Genomic DNA, 18,911 nt, shown 5'->3' with positions numbered 1-18,911 from the left:
ATGCAGTCTCACAATCATTGTCCCAGTGTTGCAGTAGGGGTGTGGAGACCAAGATACGAACCTAACAAACTTGCTCTGTTTCTTCCTTGTACCGCTTTCACTGTGTTGTTCTTTCTCTCTCTCTTCTCTGATCCTTTGGATAAGGCGGGCTGGGTACCTGCAAAGGCACTCCGACGCTCAAGTCAACAAGGGTGTTGTTAGAATAAGAAAAATCTTTCTTAATTTTCTCTTAGGGGAAAAACGTACCTTTTTTCTGGTGTGCTTTGTATATTTAAATCAGCATAATAAAACCGTTTACCTGAATATCCGGTCAGTTACTGAAGTTGATTGTTTAGAAGTTGTAACCGTCAACTCGTGTGTTGACACTGAGTCAAATACTTCCATGATATATAGCCGTGATTCGCGGCGTTATTTAGTCAAGGTGTGTAACTGCTTAACCGTTAGATCATGATGTCGCGTCTTGTATGTCGATCATCATCCGTGTCGACCTAAGTGGATGACGTGTCGCACTGAGTCAAATACTTTCGTTGTTTTATTTTTTTATTTTAAATTAATATATAAATATTATTTAATTATTTTAAAATTATTACTTAATTATTTATGAATTAATTTTATTTTATTTAATAAAATAATTATTATTAATTTTAATTTATTTATTATTATTATTTAAATAATAATTAAAAAAAAGTATACATATATATATTAAAACGGATGTGTCACATCTACATCTGTTGAATTTTTCTTTTAAGTTTTTAATTTTTTATATTTTAAATTAATATAGAAATATTATTTAATTTTTTTAAAATTATTATTTAATTATTTATAAATTAATTTTATTTTATTTAATAAAATAATTATTATTAATTTAATTTATATATTATTATTTAAATAATAAATAAAAAACTTTTTAAAAGTCTATTAAACGGATGTGCCACATCCGTTGAAGTTTTTTTTTAAATAAAAATAATAAAGTAAAATATAAAATATGTAAACGGATGTCAACATCCGTTGAAAGTGAAACGAATGTTGACATCCGTTTTATAGAAGGGCAAATTAGGTATAGGGTGGTGCAGGGAGCGGTTGGTGGTGGTGGAGGGAGCAACTCTCTTTGGGCAAATAATACCTGAATAAATAACATAACAATTAAGAAGGTAAGTTCGTTTTTATTGAACCTGTGACAGTTTAAGGTTCATGAAATAACTAATAAATACAAGGTTACCCCATAAAAGTAAGGATGTTTTACAGAATTCTAATACTCAATTGTGAGAAAAAGTTCATTAAGCAATGTCTAACTTGAACGTCGCAGTGTCTTGCAAGTACCTTCCCTCAGTCTAAAGTCGAAGTGTGTGGAATAGGTGTCCTAGAGATCAGAAGACAGGAAGGCTACAACGAAAAGGTATCTTCCCCCAACCTGAAGTCGAAGTGTGCGGAGTAAGTGTCCCAAAAATTAGGAAACATGAAAGCTACAACGGTGAGGTATATCTTTCAACCGTATACAAATATATACATAAACACTAACCTAAGAGATGTACTAATTAAAAATACCTTATGCTTAAATAATTCGGATTCAATTGGTTAAGTAATTAGTGTTATAATATTTTACATTATAAAATATATCTATATGTTTATTTTATTGTGTTTCACAAAATGTTTTTATTTCACATTTACCACAAAGTTATTGTAAAACTCATGTCTATATCATTAGTCTCTTAACCATATCATTAGTCTCTTAACCATACTAACACATCACTATGTCAACTCATTTGTTTGTAAAATGTATTTTGACATTGATTTAAATTATAAGTTAGAAATGCATAATGGAAGCAACTAAATGTCACATGCATGAGTTAAAACTTAAATCAATATGTAAGGTTAGATACAACATATAACCAATTTTACATCTACAATTTTACATCAATTTTATTTTTAAATGATATGAAAAGACATATCAACATTGAATATTTTTGTGTCATTTTAGTGTCATACATCAATAGCAATACTAATTGATATTATACAACTTACTTTTTACATTGGTTAAAATTTGATGTTAAAAAATTATTTATTTTCTACATCAATAACATCTACGATTAATTCTTAAACTCATATAAAATGTTAAAAATAACTTATATTAAATGTTTTTTAATATTTGAAAAATTATGTTAATTTAATAAAACCGTGTTTACAATATGTTGATATGATAAATATTTATTTTAATATGATTATACTTTTGTAAAAGAGTGAAAATATTTAAAAAAATTCAAATAATTTAGATATTCTTATATATTTCTATTTGGCCCAATAGGTATATTAAAAAGTATAGTTGAATAAGACCGTTTAAGTCTCTTTATTATAGAACTGTTCAAATCTATATTTATTTGAGTTATATTAACCTATTATAATTAAATCTTGAATAGTTTGGTATGTTGATTATTATTTACTATTTTGTTATTGTTTATTATAGTGTTATTATATGCGTCAGATAAATATTATTCTAATAAAAACATAGGCCGATGACCTATATTGATTATATAAATACACATAGTATTTCTAACGAAATAGTCACTCTTTCATAAACATTAATACACACAACTTATATAAATACTAGTACAAAAATGAGTTTTGACGGTATTTTCAACCCAAAATATGTCCATTTTCGAACGTCCTTGTACTTGTAGGAGAGCGCTAAAGTTTGTAGGATCATTGAAAATGGCAATGCAAAAAATTTAACATCTGAAAGTACATGTACATTTCTTTAACGTCATTTGACATTAGACATTTTAGATGTTAATTGTTGTCAGAAATGGTTAATTCGGATGTCAAATTAGTCAAATGACATCAAAAAATGCATTTTTTGACATCATTCCTTGGTGTTTTTTTATAAGTAATTCATTTTTACAGTTTTACCAAACTTGAAAGTAGAAAACCAGCAAATGTAGTCCATTTTGGCATTTCATATATCAAAAACTTATTTTCAAATTTGTATGAACTAGTCAAAACTATAAACTAAATTATCACAAGTAAAAACTTGAAAAAAAAAACCATGAGAATGTGGCTAATAGATATTTGTATTCACCATCACTCATAGAATGAAAAAAGAGTTGTCATTTTGTGCATTATTATCCGACAACCCCTGCACTCTCTATGACTTACCATCACCACTCGTTTTGTTCGCCACTATCTCATATTTCCCACCACCACCACCTTCTTCATCCTCTTCGTGCTTTTCGGCCGCACGATCAGTGGCGCCACCGTGCTTTCCAGCTTCACCGTCGTCACCACGCCCTCTACCTTACTCTTCTCCCTGTACAACGCGTCCAGCTGGTGGAAATAAGGGCACGTTTTCGAATCTTCCAGTCTCCGTTTGTTGCTTTCCTTCACTTTCTTGAAGTACTTGTTAATGTTCTCCCACTTCTCTTTGTTTCAGTTGTATCGAGCTTCCTCATCGAGGACGAGATCTCCTCCCATAGAGAACCTTTTGGTCCGTTTTCTTAGTACTCTGCATCCAGGTTCGTTTAGAGCGGCAGAAGGCGGCCAACTCGGTGAGGAATGAGGCCAGCTTTCCTTATTCTGATTTGAAGAAGAAACCCTAAAAAGGGATCCTTATTATGATTTGAAAAAACAAAACCCTAAAAGGGATTTGGGCTAGGCCCAACAGATTGAACAATAATTGAAAAGTTAGAAAAACAAAATTAAAAGATAAAATTGTAATTTAATTTTTTTAAGGGGTAACAGATACATCTTACTTGCGTGTACTAAATACCCGTAACGAATTTTATCCACGGATACCCGCGAGTACGGTTTTATTTTGCCATCCTTAGCTACACTGCTCTCATTCATTCTCCTTCAACTACACTCATTCAATTTTCTCTTTCATTCTTCAGAGGACGCTGCTTTCACCCTCTCTACTCCACCAAGATCTTTTTCCCATCATCACTTTCTTTCTTGACTTTTACCTAGTAGTTCTTATCATGCCTTTTATTGTTCAATAAACTAATAGTAGAAGCAGAAAAAAAATCCGCTTTTGAATTCGAAGCCGCCAAACAGAGTTTCCTCGCTATTCCTGATGCACATGCCCAAAATGAATCCTAAAGTTTTGTTGTTTTATTATTTATTTTTGGAATTATATTGATAGTTTTTTTTTAATCTTATGGTTATTTGACGTTAGTGTAAATAATATTACAAAAATATTAAAATTAAAAATAAATTCATTTTACTAAAATAAAATTTTGTACAATATTAAAATTAATTTTAATAATTAATGTTAAATTTTTACTCTTTATAAATATTTTTACAATTAAATATAACATTAATTATTATCATTCTATATTACTTTAATAATTAGAGATATTTTGATAATCTTCAAATTTTATCAATTAAACAATTTCTTTTATCCTTTACATTAATCAAATTTTGCACCAATTTTCATAAACTTTAATCGAACTTATGTGATCAAAATCCAAAGAACAAACAAGTTGAATTAAGTATGTGACATTTTTCTATCAAATTTAAAAGGAATCGATCACATAATAATATAAGTACTAGTTTATGTTCTGTTATTAAAAATTAAGTTATTTTATCATTTTAAAAACATGTTTACATAAATGTTAAATATATCGTATATTTTATTTTATTAAGTAATAGTTTAAACAAAATAAGCCAAAATTTAAATCAGAAAGGAAAGGCAAAATTACATCTATTTTAGCTTAACTTATTATACTTGTTGTTTCGGTATGAGGTATGGGGACCAAGATATCAACCTAACAATTCTGGATTCTTTCTTCTGATGAGACCATCTCCATGCTATCTTGCCTTTGACGTTGTTGATCCTTCGAGGAAAGTGGGCTGGGCACCTGAAAAAGGCACTCCGACGCTCAAGTTAGATCAGAACTCTCTCTGTCTATGTTTTTCTTAACTAAAAAATGAATGGAATCCTTCTTACCGCCTCCGTCCCTTTACCCATTACCTGGATCTATGGAAGTGGGCCGTAAGTGAGTGGTGGGTCCCTCCACTTCTAGTGCTTGCCGTTACTTTTTACCTGGATCTATTGGAAGTGGGCAGCAAACGTGAGTGGTAGGTCCCTCCACCTCTAGTGCTTTAGCCATTATTAGGACCTTTATCATTGCCTGGATCAATTATTTCCCTGATTCGTGGTCTTTGATTAAGACAGTGTCTTTTTGTTCGTATCTGGTAAACCGCTTGACCTTTGTGGGGGAATTTTATGTCGCGACATCAGACCATAAGTGGTCTATCGCCAAATGATCGACATCGAATCGTGAACAGTTGATCCTCAGTGGTCGATATCAAACGGTCGATCGTTTAGTAATTGTCGATCATCAGATGATCGAAATATAAATATACTAATGTCAGTGGAAGTCGACAGTTGCCAAGTGCTCGACGTTAAATCGTAAACGGTCGACCATCAATGGTCGACATACTAGTGCTCGACATCAGTTCAGATGTGTGTTGGTGAACAGTGGTCGACATTAAGCGGTTGATCGTCAAGTGGTCGACATCAGTTCAGATGTGTGTTGGTGAATAGTGGGTATCCTATGGTACATTTCCAAATTCACTTTTATTTATTTCTAAATACATTCAAACAAACAATAATTATTTCAGCCTCAAATCCCTCAAATATCCATCTACTCACCCTTCCCCACCAATTTTCATAAATTTTATTTCCAAATTCACTTTTATTTATTTCTAAATACATTCAAACAAACAATAATTATTTCAGCCTCAAATCCCTCAAATATCCATCCACTTACCCTCCCCCAATTCCTCTCCCTTGAGTGAACACACCCTTACGATTTGCAGAATTTCAATTTCCCTTCGCTTTGCTACCCTGCACGCTTAGGTTATCGTCATTTCTCCATTGTTCCCTTTCCGTCACTCATCAAGGTAGAAGAGTCGTACTCTGATTGCCATGATATCTTTGTGGGAAACTAATTGGAGAGATTGAATGAGTTCTGCTGTGCCTATATCATGTGTTGCTATGTGATGTACCTGTGTTCATTAGTTATGATCCCTGTTCCTTATAACTTATGATGCTGTGTTACAGCTGATGCATGAATTTTTTTTTTTAACATTGAATTGATTATCCTATATTTTGACTGTACTAAAACTTTTTGCAGGTGATGTTTTTTTTATGGATTTTTAGCAAAGGTCAGCATGTAAAACTCCTGTAACTGTCAGAGGATAGTGTCCCGCTTGTGTTTCTGCAGCGAGTAATGCTTTTATGCCCCGTGATTTGGTGAATGGATAAAGTGTTGTGTGGGCCTTGAAGTTACAATACTCTTCAACCTACAGAATAACCTTTCTTCATCCCTTCATAGAAAATTGTTTTCCAGATACACAAGATGATTCAACATCAAATTGTGCAGTCCCCTGCTAGGCTAGGGCTCGCAAACCCTAACTCTCCTTCAATTCCGAACCCTACCCCTCCAAAGCTCCCTCCAACACAGACCCAGCAACCCCAAGACCGCAACTCTTCAACCCCTTCTTCTGCTCTTCTTTCACTCCTCCCACCCCTTCCCAGAGCCCAAGCACTTCTTCTCCAAATGGCTTCCTTAACTTCCAAAATCTTTGAAGTTTCCCCTAACCGGTCTCTTTGGGTCACTGCCTTCCGTGGATCCCTTCCAACTTTCCTCTCGTTTAATTCATCTACCCCTCTTGACTCTTCTCCGTCTACTGTGAAAGAAATAATTTCCCTCTTTAATGTTCTCCAAACCCAAATATTCGAAGCTGTTGCAGAACTCCAAGAGATTCTTGACCTCCAAGATGCCAAGCAGAAGATGGACCGTGAAATTCGTTCCCAAGATTCAATGCTACTAGCATTTTCTAACAAACTCAAAGATGCTGAGTGCTGCCTAGACATACTTGTCGATGATTACTCTGATTATCGCCGCTCCAAGCGATCGAAATCTGGAGATGATGATTCCATGACTTCATCAACTGTCTCTTCTCAGTTGAAGCTGTCAGATATATTATCGTATGCCCACAAGATAAGCTACACCACCTTTGCACCACCGGAATTTGGAGCCGGCCAAGCTCCTCTTCGTGGAGCATTGCCACCTGCACCGCAAGAAGAGCAAATGAGAGCTTCTCAGTTGTATAATTTTGCCGACCTTGATGTTGGATTGCCTAAAGAAGTCGAATCCAAGGAGAAAATTGTTGAAGCTATTGTTGAGCCTCCATCACAGATGGATACTAATGCAGTTCCAAATTTGTCCGCGTTTCAAGGAATGCTGCCTCCAGTGCCACCTGGTTGGAAGCCGGGAATGCCTGTCCAGTTGCCTATTTATTTGCCACTGCCCCCGCCTGGGTGGAAACCAGGAGATCCTGTGCCATTGCCTCCTATGGACTCGCTTCAAATACCGAGATTTGCAGAGCAACAAATGCAACCTCACATTCCTCAGCCCAAACAACCAGAAGTTATTCAAGTGCAGCCAGTTAATTTGGACCTTGGAGGAAGTGACACTAGTGACTATAGTAGTGATGATGCCAGCTCTTATGATGAAGATTGACAAGTTTGTTAAACTGCTCAATCTCCAATTGATAACTGTACAGGTGAGAGATTTTGAGCTTGACTGTTGTATCACTCCCATATGTTATATGTATGTTCTGTCAGTTGTTTCTCAAGAATTTGGTTTTAACATGATGTTTTCAGGATTGACAGGTCGAGAATTAATAAGAACTTTTCATCGCCTTGTTGTTCCTTTTGGTATTTCTGTGTAATTAATATAATCCTCTGCTGAATGCTTAGTGTTTCTGCTTTAGGCTCTAGAGAGCACAAACCATGTCAGTTCTTTGTAACCACGAATATTTCAATAAGCACTGCACCTATATCTTTGCCTATAAAAAAAAAAGCACTGCACGTATACGGTAATGTAAGCTGCTATATAGTACTATGAAAAAGAATATACATTTTATATCAGCCTACTATCTTGTTTTATTAATTTACTTTTTTACCACGACAAATGGATTGCTCATTAAGACATTTTTGTACTAAATTGTGATGAGGCACCGTGTGAACATCTTTTTGTGTAATAAAAATACTTTCTCTATGAAAAGTAACTACTTTGATAAATAAAGCAAATCCTATCTCTAGAATTTGCCACCTTTTACTTGCTCATTCCTCAGTTAACCATTCCTCCTTCATCTATACTAGTCATAAAATTGTATTGAGTTGTAAGTAGTAACCATTTCTCTCTTGTGGATACTTTCATCATCATAGATACTCACCAGTGATTTCAAAACCACCTTTTTCACTCTTCCACCCTCTGAGAATGCAGCACTCAATGAAATTTTTCTACTCACCCATTTTCACACCCTTTATTAGCACTCAGTTCTCACATTTAAAAATACTCATTAACTTTCTCATCGCTTTCTTATTTTTGGTCCTAGGGTTTGATGATTTTGATTGTGTCTTCTGATTTGTGGAGTATTTTAGTTCTCGTTGATTTTGATGTTCTTCCTTATTGGTATGGAAGGAGTGATAGATGTTAAAAGATACTACGCAATGCTTTTACCTTTAGTTTGTTGTGGATATATTTTGTAGAGGCTTAATCTGTGATTGTTACAGGCTGATATGTTTGATGCTTAATTATAAGTGCCATGTTCATTTAGAAGTGAGTTTGCAGTCACACCTATGAGTGGGAGACGTAACTAGAACAAGCCTTGACACACTCTCACAAACAATGAACAATAGATAATGGCTGAATAAGTCTCCTTTTATTGAAAGAAATAACTGAATCAAAGAAAACAAACAATAACTGGGAGCATAACCTCCTGCAGTCACCTGAGAGCATAACCTCTCTTACAAAACTCACAAATCAAAAGCATGTCCTAAACCATAGCGTCAATGAATTATTTATAATTATTATTTTCCTAGGATATACTTCTAATTACTGTAATTAACTTATACTGAATAATTCCCTAGGATAATGCTCTAATTACCGTAATTAACAATATTTCCTGGAATACTGTTCTAATTACCGTAATTAACAATATTTCCCTAGGATACTGCTATAATTACCGTAATTAACAATATTTCCCTAGGATATGACTTTATTTACTACAATTACTAAATATTTCCTGTCCATCCTAACCGCTGCGGCAGTTAGGATGCCTTGCTGCTTCCAATCGTTCGGCCTGGTCGCTCCCCCTTGTCTACCGTTCGGTCCCCTTCTCTCTCTCTCCTGTACCTCTTCTCTCATATACTTTCCAGCCCCTAACATTACCGATCGCCTGATGATCAACCTTGTCCTCAAGGTTGAAATCTGGATATTGGTCTCTAATGGTCAGGGCATCTTCCCACGTTGCTCCATCCGGCCCCCCTCTTGCCATTCTATTAACACCTGTTGCACCTCGTCCTCCCCTTACTGTACCTGTCTTCTATCCAAAATTTTGATCGGCCAGAAAGACGGTCCCTCCACCTGCAAATCTATTGGCAATTCCTTCTCCACACTTCTTTCCCCCACTGCCTTCTTCAATTGGGATACATGGAAAACTGGATGTATCCGTGCGGTATCTGGTAGTTGTAGCTTAAAAGCCACTTCTCAGATCTTCTGTGTGACTTGGAAAGGTCCAAAGTACCGAGCGGCTAACTTAGGATGCAGTCTGGACGGCATCGAGGTCTGCCTGTGTGGTCTGATCTTCAAGTACACCCAATCTCCCACCTCCACATTTGCTGGTCTCCTTGCTTTATCGGCCTGCTTCACCATCATTTCCTGAGCCCTGGCTAAATGAAATTTCAGCTGTTTTAGCGCTTCGTCCCTTGTTTGCAACTCCTGGCCGACGACTTCCACTAAGGTCTCCCTTGGTATAAACCTGTGCAAAGAAGGGGGAGATCTCCCATACACTGTTTCAAACGGAGTACACCCCGCCGCTTCTTGGTAGCTAGTACTGTACCAATACTCAGCCCATAGTAATACTGAACTCCATCCCTTTGGTTGTTTTGAGCAAAAACATCTCAGGTAACCCTCCAATACCCTGTTCAACACCTCGGTCTGCCCATCTGATTCAGGATGATAAGCTGTGCTCATCTTCCAGAAGATACTTAAAAACAATGGATCCCTGTCACTAACGATAGATATTGGTACCCCATGCAGTCGAACAATCTCCTTAATAAACACTTCAGCTATGGTGCGGGCGGAATAAGGATGTTTTAGGGGTACAAAATGTCCATATTTGCTGAGACGGTCTACCACTACCAATACTGCATCATACCCGTGGGATTTAGGCAACTTCACTATAAAATCCATACTTATTTCCTCCCAAATGGCGTTGGGTATGGGAAAAGGCTGCAGCAACCCCTGTGGAGAGGATGACAGATATTTCTGTTGTTGGCATACCAGGTAGCTCGCAACAAATTCAGTCACTGCTTTCTTCATTCCTATCCAATAAAGTGATTGCGCCACCTTACGATAAGTCTGATAAACCCCTGAATGCCCTCCTGTCTGAGTCATGTGAAACTCTGCGATCAGCTTAGGTACCCAGGCCGATTGAGCTGAAATCACAAGTCTTCCTTTATAGTGCAATCGGTCATGCTCCAAAGTAAAAGATGGATGCGAGTTAGCGTCCTTTTTCAGGTCTTCTATTACCTTCTTTAATTACCGTAATTAACAATATTTCCTGGAATACTGTTCTAATTACTGTAATTAACAATATTTCCCTAGGATACTGCTCTAATTATCGTAATTAACAATATTTCCCTAGGATATGACTTTATTTACTATAATTACTAAATATTTCCCGCCCATCCTAACTGTTGCGGCAGTTAGGATGCCTCGCTGCTTCCAATCGTTCGGCCTGGGCGCTCTCCTCGTCTACCGTTGGTCGTTCTCCCTCGTCTACCGTTCGGCCAACTCGCTCCCCCTCGTCTACTGTTTGGCCAACTCGCTCCCCGCCTTCTACCGTTCAGCCTGGTTGCTCCCCCTCATCTACCGTTCGGCCAACTAGCTCCCCGCCTTCTACTGTTCGGCTTGGTCGCTCCCCCTCATCTACCGTTTGGCCTGGTTGCTCCCCTTGTCTACCGTTCGGTCCCCTTCTCTCTCTCCTATACCTCCTTCTCTCATATACTTTCCAACCCCTAACAACACCATTAAGAATTAATGTATTGTAGAGCGAGTCTCAGTATCAATTATTTAGGATATTGTTTTTCCTTGCACATCGGTCTAATTTGCAGCATTTTTTGTTTGAATGATGTTTACCAAACACTGCTCAATTAGGACATTCTTCATATTATTGTTGAGACACTGCCATTGAAATTGAAGTTAACCAAGCATTCCCTTTTTGTCTTGCTCTACTAGTGCTAAGTGGTGGTGACTTAACGTGCTAGTTGCTTTATTCACAAGTCTTTTATGGTTGAGATTTAAAGTTTATCAGTCTTTGACGTTTATTATGTTTTGGCTCTATTCTTTTGCGGGGAAGGCTGGAACTATATTCAAGTTAAATAATATCCCACTTAACATGCTAGTTGCTAAGTATTGTTTTGCTTATCTCTAATGATTTGAAGAAATCTTAAAAGGAAACTAGCGTACAAAGCAACACGATGTTGATTTATAATGTCTGTGTTTCTGTCTTTGTAGTACAGAATGGAAAATATCTGTCATCACTTTTGATTTAAATAACCTTAAAATTTCCTCTTCTCCTGATGCCTTCTTGATTGAGTGGCTGTTTACAATTATTTGCAGAATACTATTTCTGCATTGAGTTTTTTTTTAATAGTGTTGGTGATCTTACATCAACCAAAGATATGGTCAAATTATAATACATAAGGGGGTATAAAAGTCACTTTGCAATCCAATTTTCTAATATTGAGTTAGATTTTAAATTCACTTTCTGAGATGATATCAAAACTTGTCCTAATAATAAGGTTTGTTGGGCATAGCATGTCACTAATATCTACTCCTGTGCTTGAGATGCCTGATCCTTAGTGTAAAGTGTGTTGGAGATCTCACATTTGACTATATATATATATATATATATATATTATATGACCAAATTATAATACAAAAGTAGAGAGAAACTCTAACAAAAGAACTCAAACAGCTCAAAGAATAAGGTGAAGAAACTTTGAATATCTGAAGTTACCTCTTTATTGAAAAGAAAAGCAAGCTTCTCGTTTCACTTTAGACATTTAGTCAAGAAAATACGGTTAATATGTCCAAAACTCCATTGAAAAGAAAAACATGTAAAGTACATACATACTCAAGTAAGCTTCTCTTTTCACACTAGACATTTAGTCAAGTAAATACGGTTAATATGTCCAAAACTCTCCCAATTCTAAAATATATGGCCTGTTTTTATAGGTATTACATCAACCTTTTAAAAAGCTCTCAGCTACCCTGTGTACAAACAATTAGAAGCTTCACCCTTTCCTCAGTTACCCTTTCCTTTTTCTATAATAAACCTGCGGAGGTTTTCTTCTTTGGGATAACCGGAAATCATTCCCGGGGCACCTATATCATTCCCAACAGCGAATGAATATGATACATGGATTGAGATTTTAATTAATTAGTGTACTCTACAGTGTAAGACAAAGGAAGAGACATGCCTGTATACTTGTTTTTGTCAGTGTCTCTTTTTATTTGATAGAATAGCCTCCATCTCCTTGGTAGAGATCTATACCATCCTTCATCTCTTTTTATATTAGGGTAGATGAGAAGCGATGGTTGATGGACAAATTTGTAAGCACCAAAATATGATGTCACAAACTTGTTTCACAATCGGCAAGTATGACCGAATCGTTTCAAGTAATAAACTTGGTAAGACCAAGTATCGTTCTCCCAAAGGACTCACGGCCTAGTTTAGTTATGTGATTTGTTGATTAGCTAAGACTTAAGAACGAAATATTTGGGTTTAAAATGCAAGACAGAAAATAAACATGTATGCATGGGTTTTGATCAATGGCAAAGACAAAAGATAAACACTTTCAATGGAATATATGAATGAATATGTTGTTGGGGGTCAATTTCATCTCATCCACTCTCATATATTTTAGGAATTCAACATTCAAATCATCATTGTTAATGCCACTCTCTAATGTACCATTCTAGATGGCTTCTCCCTAATCAAATAGTTCATACAATTCCTAGCATTCCTAATGATTAGTTCATGAGTGCAGGAGCTTAAAGGCAACCAATATAATATTGTCAGTATAATATTGGGAGAAATTCCCCGGATCTAGATTTCCCCGTACGTGTCCGTATCAACAAAACCAATAATCATGCATTAGAATGAGTTAAACAATGCAAGCATTGAGCAAAGAGGAAAAACCCTAACTAATGATGAAAGAAAGCATATGTCTTAATTCAAAGATGTACTCAACAAATCCATATATGAGAGCTTCAAGAGATTACTTTGATTCCCCAACAAACATACAAGGTTTAGTTCACCATATTCATGGTGAACCTAGATGAATAACAATGAAAGTATGAAAGAATAAACCCAATAAAGTGGAAGAGGTAGCCTGAGCATCCAAGATCCTCCTTCAAAGGGGTGAAAGAGAGAGTGTTTGCCTCGTTTCTGCCAAAGATCCCTAACTAAAGGACGTGCAAGCCCTTATATACTAATCTAGAGTTACAAAAGATTACAAAAGCCCAAGCCCAAAAAGTGCCGCTCAGCGCCATTTACCGCTCAGCGGTGGTTACGCGTCTTCTTTCTTCCCCTCAGCGGCCATTTGCCCCTCAGCGGTTCCAACGCCACCTCTTGAGTGCCGCTCAGCGGTAGTTTGCCGCTGAGCGGTGCCTTCGACTTCTCTTTTTGCACTCTTTCTTGTCTTTTCTAATGTCCTCTCTCTCATTCTTCACTTCTTTCACCAAATTCACCTCAAAACCTGCACAAAAACACTCAAATCAAGCATAAACCTGTCCAGCTCTCTTATTTCTGAAAATATAAACAAAATGCATGATTTCAAGCTAGTTTCTAAGTCTAAAGGTTGCTTTTAGTATCACTTTTAAGCATGAAAATAACAGTTTTTCAACTGTTATCAATGGTAAATATTTTTTAAAGGCTAATTTAATTTAATAATCGTAAATGAAAAAGTGTACATGTTCAGATGTCTTGGTATATTGTTGTGTGGCCATATTTAGTTATTTTCATCCTTTGTTAAGTAATGAGAAAATATATGAATCCATGAGATGTTGCAGTGGATCGATCTGAGCGATAATATAAATGTCAAAACAACAACCTGTTAGGGGCAGCATCTTCCTGTACCTCCATATTTTTTTTTTCCAGCACACCTATATAAACGAATTCCATTTTGCCCTTTTTGGATTGTGCAATCTGGAAGTCATTTATTTCCTTTAAAACAACTTTCAGATCACACAATTTGCAAGCCAAAAATGACTTCTAATTGTGCAATCCGGAAGTCAAATGACTTTTGAATTATGCAATTCGGAAGCTTTTGTTTTTTCTTAACCATTTTTTACTTTTGGATTGTGCAATCCTGATAAAGAGTGTAACGGCAAGTTTCTTTTATATGGGGTGCACGAATAAACACATGGAGGTGTAGGGTGAAACTACCCTGTTAACTAGTACTTCTAACCAAATCAAGTTCAGATTTCAGATCCTTGAGCAACATATTGCTTTTATGTCCTGGACTTTTGTTTTCCTTTAGGCAGGACCAGCACAACTACCCGGTGGCAGTGACAGTTTCACGTATGAAAAAACATGCCCTATTTGTTCTGCAATGAATGTTCTCTCAAGCACTAGCTAGCGAATGCAAACCCAATTTCTTTGATCCTAAGGTCCCTGCCCCGTATAATAACGCTAGCTAGCCAATGCAAACTCCAACCCAAACGCTATTCTAAGATTCTATACCTTTCATCAAAATCATGTGTGATACATGTATTATGTGTGTATATACGTATGCCTATGTATTATGTTTGTGTACTAGTATCTGCCTACTATGTATGTGAGGGAGAAACGTGTCTATCATGGATGTTAGGTGAGGGCATACTCGTGGGTTGGGAGGGTGAAAGCTGAGAAAATCCAGTTCAGACTGAGATCTAAATGATGATCCTGGTGGGATCGTCTTTCGTGGTGATTGTCTTATTGGTACGGAAATGAGAGGAAAAGGGGATAAGGCTTGTAGGGAAAGAATGCCTTGTAATTTTGTGTTACAATAGTATGGTCCTTCACAAAAACCCACAGTAACTCTAACTGTCCAATTCCTTGTGGTAATTTCTACAAGACTACAAACAGTTTGTATCAGTTGCTTACCTCCTCCACTTCTCTCCCTCGTAAAACTACCCTTTTTTGTTGCTAAAATCAAGGTGAAGCTGATTTCAGATTGTGGATTCCTCTGTATTTATGAAATAAAGCAGTTATATGTCTAGGGCATAGTGATAAGGTCGCACTGCGGGCAGTTGGTTTTGTTTTCCATCTTAATTTCCATGCTGACATGCTTATATTTTTTTTTTCTGGTATCTCTTGATTTCCATGCTGACATTCTTGTATTTGTTTTTTGTTTTCAGGTATCTCATTGATCATGGATCAGATATATCTTGAAAATGTATGGGTAGTTCTTTAATTTCAATTCTATGCCCCCATGTTTGTATTAAATCTGTTGTGTAAGACAATGATTAAATTTTATTTTTTCTGGTGGGTACACTGGAATGTGCTTTGCAGTCTTGTTGAGGGAATTGAGAAGGTATTTAGTGAGAAATTTTAGGAAATTGGTTTCAAGTCTATTTAAGAGAATATAGGAGAATATTTAAAGAGTTTTTGGATAATTAGAATTCAGAAGCAGAGTTAAGGATTTTTATGATGCATTTTGTGTAATCAAATCCTTGGAGGTTGGCATTGTATGATTTGGATTTCAACCTTATGTTACATATGCATTTCAAACGATGGAACCTCATTTATGAAATTCGAAGAAAAAGTTGCACAGCAGAAAATTTCATTTATGCTCATTCTTTAACTTTTACTTAAAGTTTATCAAGAGCAGTTCAACATTAAAATTTAGGATAAATAGTCAGTTTTGTCATTGTGACGTGCTATCAATTCTGTCTTTGCATGTACACAAACTATACCATCGCTTGGGAATGAAAAATAGTACTCTCGTATATGTGGGTTACTTACAGTAATTTAATTAACATGGCTAAGTAAAAGTTGACTTGTTATTTAACTTTTTTTAAGACTCAGGATATAACGTTATGTTATTTTTAATTTAGTTTTCTATTTCAATTTATTGTTATTAATTTCTAATTTAGTGATATGCTATATATAGATTACCAGCAAAAAATTACTATCTCTCTTTTTGCTTACATTTCTTATTTTTCACGTTTTCCATCTCTATCTTGTACAATTTGTAATTGTAATTCATCTTTACTTTCGTTTTCATCATTTGCACGAGCTTCATGGTATAAAATTTAATTATGTAGACTAAAATGCAAGTAATAGAATAAGATTTTAAATTTATGAGTTGTAAAAGTAGTTTTTAAACTTTTTATACATGTTATATTTGAGTAAAAGATTTGACTTGAAACTTTATTGAATCTTGTTAGCAATGTCTTGCATTTAATCAAGCAAACAAAACATGCTACTATGAGATTTGGTATAGTTCTTTCAAATGTTTTATTTGAACAAAATGCATGATACATTTGTAGAACTAACAAAATCACTTCGCTTTCACATTTTTATTTTATCAAATTAATCAAGACAATACAGCGAAGAAGATCTATCTAGTCAATAAGCCATCATGTTTCCATACTTATACTTTTACTTATTTACGTTCTTAACATGAGCATACGTTTAATTTGAAATATACTTTTATTCTAACATGATATTAAAAAACAGATTTTATAACATGCATTTAATTTTGTGTTTTTAATTTTTAAATGAAGAATTTTGTACGTATTTTTTGAATGCAGCGGCTAAAAACATTTAATTTTAATTTGACATTTAAAAGCATAATTTATAGTTAACATTTTATTTTTATTTTTAGTTTTTTTAACATATTCACAATTTTAAAAATATTTAAATACATTGAATTCGAGTTATGTATTTAAAAAAAAGGTTTGGATGAGACTGTTGAAATTTAGTGTTTTTTTTTTCATTTAAATAAACAATGTCAATTACCACCAAATGCAAAAAAATGTTTAAATATGAAATAATTGTAAATAATTCAAAAATTCTGCATCACTGATTTTTTTTAGTTATTATTGGTTCATATTATTTTTCAATGAAAGTTGGTCAAGTTTTTTAAATTTATATTTACAAAAAAATTTCTTGAACTGTGATTGTTTTAAGTTGACATCAATTAAGGTTATTTTTATGATGTTGATGATTAAGCGATTTTTTTTCTCAACTTTTTGATGAATATATGTTGAAAATTCCGCAGATTATAATAGTAAGAAACAATCCATGATTAAAATTTTTCAAGTTAACATTAGAAAAAAAAATCCTGCCAAACTATTGATAAATAATAAAATATGTGTCAACAATAAAAAAATATCATCATATACATCCACATAAAAATAGTCACAATAGATGTCAATAGAAAAAAAAATCTAATTCACATATAAAAAAAAGTCTTATCAATATTGGTGGAAAAAATTCTAACCAATGGAAGAAGAAATATCAATAGTTTATAACAAAATAAAAAAAAATCATTCAAACAATTTAAATCACAAGGTAACTTCTATTAACATCTACAAAACAATCATAGTTGACAAATTAAAAAGTAGTCATATCAACAATGTTTTAGTCTCAATTAAGCTAATAATATCCCAACCAAAATCGAGTCAAAGAAATATATGAAGAGAAAATCATCAATATGCAAATATGAAGAATATTCTTACTTTATAAGGGAAATTTAAAATTATTTAATTTTAAATAATTCAGATATTTTAATGAAATTCTATCCAAACAACATATTTTGTAATAAAAAATTTAAATTTTCTATAAAGTTTAATTACATTCTTAAAACTTTTTATCCACACACTATAAAGATATTTCAAAATGTTACTAAACTTAAAAAAAAACAATAACATTTGATCAAACGAAAAATTAACATAGTAAATGAAGTGAAATGGAGAATCTTTTAAGACCAATACAATGGTTTTTCAGTGGATATGGAGACTAATTTTTTTTTTGTAGATATTTTGTTTGAGGCTTCAAAAATAATTTGGTGAATGTAAAGTTGAATCGAGTTGAATTGAAGATTTTTTGACAGTATTTTATGGACTTTTGAGAAATAAAAGATTGAAATAGTAATAAAATTTATTTATTTTTTAAATAATTTCAAGGACAAACTGAATATCCATTTATGAAAAACCTTACTAATAAATGAATTAGATGATGGGCAGTGCTTTGTTGTGATTATGGTTAGGAGGAGAGAAATGAATGCTGGGTAGTTTGATTCCTTTTCTAATTCGTGAGTTTGTAAAATGATGCGAGAAAGGAAGGAAAATAAATAAAGTTGTGTAAGATAATGATTTTCCCTTTTTTACTACTCACTACTATTCGCCTCTAGGTTATCCCTATCAAACATATTAGAACTACTTGAAGATATATCGAATACTAGTCGACACTAAGACATTGAAGACTCTTGAAATATATATCGACAATAGAGAAAAAAATGCTAGAGTAAGTGATCAAATTGTAGAGACTCTTTGTCTCTCACCTCTTCAATCCTAACTATCAAATCTCCACAAATCTAACGTCAAAGGTCATAACTTTTTACTTTCCAAAAATGTCCCATTAACTTCGGCATCCTTAATAACTACAAACTCAAGTCTTTTTATCATTATGCTTCTTGAGGCTAGGGGACTACTATACTTATAGGACGACAACAACCAAAGGATCATAACGACACTATAAAGATTTTAACATATAACATATAAAGCTTAGGGAACTGATGTAGTACATTTTTTCGACTACACCTTAGCCACCTAGAAAGAGAT

The 18,911-nt window shown here is 34.4% G+C and overlaps 1 long non-coding RNA gene and 1 pseudogene across 1 annotated transcript; one reads left to right on the top strand and one right to left on the bottom strand.

Annotated features, from left to right (window-relative positions):
- Positions 1–3,049: 3,049 nt before the first annotated feature.
- Positions 3,050–4,131, bottom strand: LOC148201771 (uncharacterized). The gene is made up of 2 exons (XR_015785159.1): positions 3,744–4,131; positions 3,050–3,642 (listed from the first exon to the last, which is right to left on the bottom strand). It is a non-coding gene; the product is annotated as an uncharacterized LOC148201771 (long non-coding RNA).
- A 2,000-nt stretch (positions 4,132–6,131) lies between these two features.
- On the top strand, positions 6,132–15,911 carry LOC148201770 (mediator of RNA polymerase II transcription subunit 4 pseudogene; annotated as a pseudogene).
- Positions 15,912–18,911: the final 3,000 nt, after the last annotated feature.

The sequence above is a fragment of the Vigna umbellata genome, chromosome 3, assembly GCF_029865625.1.
Source record: "Vigna umbellata cultivar VRB3 chromosome 3, Vumbellata_1.0, whole genome shotgun sequence".
Classification (NCBI taxonomy): Eukaryota; Viridiplantae; Streptophyta; class Magnoliopsida; order Fabales; family Fabaceae; genus Vigna; species Vigna umbellata.
This window is presented reverse-complemented; position numbering and strand designations above follow the sequence as displayed.